A 4,586-nucleotide genomic window follows, 5' to 3' on the forward strand; every position below is an offset into this window, starting at 1 on the left:
GCCATCAACATGATAGGATGAACTTGATCAGCAACGATACTTAGGTATGTTGTGCTATTCAGATGTTGTTCCACATGAATTAAAGGGCCCAAATCATGCCAGGAAAACATGCCCCAAACCATAACACTGCCCCCACCAGCTTGAAGGGTTGTACTCATGCATGTGGGGTGCATGCTTTCATGCTGTTTCCGCCAAATTCTCACTCTGCCATCTGCATGATGCAACTGGAAACGTGATTCATTGGACCACATGACTTTTTTCCAATGCTCGACTGTCCAATCCTTGTGTTCCTGTGTGAATTGGAGACGTCTTATCTTGGTAACTGCAGACAGCACAGGTGTTTGAACAGGCCTTTGGCTTCCATATCCCATACGATGCAGTGTACGGCTAATTTGCCTACAAACGTCAGGTGGTCATAATAATCTGGCCACTCAGTGTATATGCCACATCTTTATTCAGTCGTCTGCCGGTTGACACTTGGGCTGCTTCCACCTTTTGGCTGTTGTGAATAATGTGCTATGAATATGGGTGTGCAAATACCTCTCCGAGTCTCTGCTTTTAGTTCTTCTGGGGATATGCCCCAAAATGGAATTGCTAGGTCATGTGCTAATCCCATTTTTAATTTTTTGAGGAACCACCATACTGTTTTTCATAGTAGCTGTACCAATTTATATCCCCACCCACAATGCAGAGGGTTTCAATCTCTCTGCATCGTCACCCACACTTGTGATTTTGTGTGTGTGCTTTGTAACAGTCACCCTAATGGGTGTCTGGGCATCTCACTGTGGTTTTATTTTCATTTCCCTGATACTTTGTGACGTTGAGCATCTTTTCGTGTGCTTATTGGCCATTGTATATCTTCTTTGGAGAAATGTCTATTCAAGTTCCTTGCCCATTTCTGAATCAGGTTGTTTGGTTTTTGGTTGTTGAGTTGTAGGACTTCTTTATATATTGTGGATATTAATCCCTTATAAGATAGATGATTTGCAAATATTTTCTCCCACACTTTTTAATCAATGAAAAACTAGCTTCCATATTCAAAGGGTCGTAGGTTAGGACCGAGCCTCTGCTTTTCATGCAGTTCCTCACTGTGTTCCATGACATTAGTGCCAAGATGGAAGGGCAGATTGTGTCCGCTCGCATTGGGGACCCCTTGGGACTATTTGGCTTGTGTCACAATTTGGAAGACAGAAACAATTCTTGGTTTATGCAACTCAGTGTAGGGAAATTCCAGAGAAAGCCCAACACAGTGCTCCTAGTTGGCCTTTGAATGGATGAAGGGGTGGCATAGGGTCACTGCCTCCGTCACTTCTCCTGGATGCAGAGGGAGAGAGTGGAGAGCTGTGAGGCAGGGGCGAGCTTAGACGGAGCTGTGGGGGAGGAAGGAACGTTGCTCTGCTCTCTAGGCTCTCTCAGCTGGTCCAATAATCAAATAGACATGAGACAGGTTAGCAAGAGAAAATAACCAAGTTTAACGTATGCACACGTAAGGGAACTCTGCACACGTAAGACAGAGACCCCACACGCATGAGAGGTTCCAAGACAGAAAGGGAACATGGGTGTATAAGACATCCTAAGCTAACGATGACCTTGGGGCTTCAGAGGGGAGGAAGGTCACTGGAGGACGATTAGAAGAGCAGATGATCAGTAATTAGAGGTTTGCTCTGCCGTACAGATAGGTCATAAAACATTATCTCTGATCATCTCTAACTCTAGGCAAAGCCCCTAATTCAAGTTCTAGGTAGGTAAGAGGGGAGGGGCAGAAGTTTCTTTTGAGCCCACAGACCTCAGAACAATCCACACACCACTCAGGCACATCTTCGTCCTGAACCCCCACAGCGCCCTCCCACTTTGTGTCATATGTTGAATGAACTTTATGCCCTACGTCAGGTTTCCTTTTATTTATTTTATCTTAGAGGGAGAGAGGAACATTGATTTGTTGTTCTACTTAGGTATGCATTCATTGGTTGCTTCTTGTATGTACCCTGACCCTGACTGGGAGGATCAAACCCACAACCTTGGCTTATGGGGACGGCGCTCTAACCCACTGAGCTACCCAGCCAGGGCTGCCCTTGTCTTTTATAGAATAGGTGCTGCTTCTGGAGAATGGGTGGAGGGAGAAGCTGTAAAGACTACCTCTAACTTAATGATCTTTTACAACAATGAGGGCTGTTTCTGCCTCTATTTCTTTCTTTACTTTGTTAATTGGTGTTGTTTCCTGCCCTCCCCATGCCCTTATAGGCAGCATGCTTTTGATAAACCTCACAATTTACTCCGTAGGAAACACACTTTCAAGGTGACAATGTGCCAGGAGTGGAGCAAGAATGGGCATTGCCCAGAGAGGCTAGAACGAAGCGGATGGAGTCACTGATGAGGCTGACGGGTTAGGATGAGCACTTTTATTTCTGTGAGGCCCGGTTGCCTTGTGTTGGTGTTCTAACAGCGTTTTCTTAGATCCCGTATTTGCCTCTTTGGCATCCATTGCTCACAGAGCCAAGCGAACGGCGAAGGTTGTTTATGTCTCCCCTGTGACGCGGCTTTTATGGGCATACAAAAATTACATTACAAATCCTCCAACCAATCCTGATCAACATCCCCAGCCACCTCCTTTGTCTCTCTCATACACACACACACACACACACCAAACCAATATTTGCTCTGTACTAAATCACCCCAGGACCAGGGAGCGATCATCTTAATGCGCACAGCTTGCCAACATTATTCAAACTATCCATTCCTAAGCGGCTTACCCTGTTCTCCATGTCTCTCCTACAGAAACTCTGATAAATACTCTGGGCCCTGCTTTCTTCTTTGCCCTTTCTGCCCTTGGCTGGCCCTGGTGCTTCCCCATGTGAGCCTGGAGAGTGTACCATGACTCCTGCTTCTAGGGACCGGTGACAATAATTTTTTCATGGCCATCATTCTGCCGTCTGCATGTCTCACCACACTTGATTAATCCAATTCTGGGCACAGATTTTAGAACAGTAAAGTGTCAGCATTTTTTTCGAAGTGTAATGATGAAAACTTGGGTATGCCTGGATGTTAGGAACCACAGAGTTGGTTTGGAGGTGCTTCCCAGCATTTAACTTCTTTTAAATATCTTGGGAATGTCCCCACCATGAAGGTTCCACATAGAACAGCAGTTCTCAACCTGTGGGTCACGACCCCTTTGGGGGTTGAACGACCCTTTCACAGGGGTCGCCTAAGACCATAGGAAAACACATATAATTACATATTGTTTTTGTGATTAATCACTATGCTTTAATTATGTTCAATTTGTAACAATGAAAATACATCCTGCATATCAGATATTTATATTACAATTCATAACAGTAGCAACATTACAGTTATGAAGTAGCAACGAAAATAATTTTATGGTTGGGGGTCACCACAACATGAGGAACTGTATTAAAGGGTCGCGGCATTAGGAATGGCTGGTTCCCAGGCACAGCAGCGACAGCAGCACCTGCGACAGTACAGGCTTTGCATCCAGGTCTGCGGCCGCAGGGTCCCCCGGGCAGGTGGTGGTCGTGATTTTGGCTCCAGTCTGGCTGATGTTTCCCTGCTCTCACCTGTGCCCCAAGCAGGTTCTCCAGATTTCTAAGTGTTTCTGTGAACTGCCCATTGTCCTTGGATAAAGTCATTTGCTGCTTAAAAGTAAATCACTAGGCTTTTATTGCTTATAATCAAGAACCCTGATTGATACAATCTATGATTATTTTCTTTCTTTCCTCATTTCTGTCTCTTTTCCTTATTTTCTTCCTTCCTTCCTCCTGTCTTCCTGTCTTTCTCTCTGGAGAATGTATGTATTAAATACTTGTATAATTTTAAATATACACACACACTATATGTATATCTATCTATCTATCTATCTATATCTATATCTATATAGATATAGATAGATAGATAGATATACATACAGTGTGTGTGTATATTTAAAATTATATAAGTATTTAATACATACATTCTCCAGAGAGAAAGACAGGAAGACAGGAGGAAGGAAGGAAGAAAATAAGGAAAAGAGACAGAAATGAGGAAAGAAAGAAAATAATCATAGATTGTATCAATCAGGGTTCTTGATTATAAGCAATAAAAGCCTAGTGATTTACTTTTAAGCAGCAAATGACTTTATCCAAGGACGATGGGCAGTTCACAGAAACACTTAGAAATCTGGAGAACCTGCTTGGGGCACAGGTGAGAGCAGGGAAACATCAGCCAGACTGGAGCCAAAATCACGACCACCACCTGCCCGGGGGACCCTGCGGCCGCAGACCTGGATGCAAAGCCTGTACTGTCGCAGGTGCTGCTGTCGCTGCTGTGCCTGGGAACCAGCCATTCCTAATGCCGCGACCCTTTAATACAGTTCCTCATGTTGTGGTGATCCCCAACCATAAAATTATTTTCGTTGCTACTTCATAACTGTAATGTTGCTACTGTTATGAATTGTAATATAAATATCTGATATGCAGGATGTATTTTCATTGTTACAAATTGAACATAATTAAAGCATAGTGATTAATCACAAAAACAATATGTAATTATATATGTGTTTTCCGATGGTCTTAGGCGACCCCTGTGAAAGGGTC

At 43.8% G+C, this 4,586-nt stretch overlaps 1 protein-coding gene across 2 annotated transcripts in view; it reads left to right on the forward strand.

Annotated features, from left to right (window-relative positions):
* The window catches only part of CHRNA2 (cholinergic receptor, nicotinic, alpha 2 (neuronal)), a 30,182-nt gene that overhangs the window by 5,654 nt on the left and 19,942 nt on the right, over positions 1-4,586 (forward strand). The window lies entirely within an intron of this gene.

The sequence above is a fragment of the Myotis brandtii genome, unplaced genomic scaffold (assembly GCF_000412655.1).
Source record: "Myotis brandtii unplaced genomic scaffold, ASM41265v1 scaffold236, whole genome shotgun sequence".
NCBI classification, from domain to species: domain Eukaryota; kingdom Metazoa; phylum Chordata; class Mammalia; order Chiroptera; family Vespertilionidae; genus Myotis; species Myotis brandtii.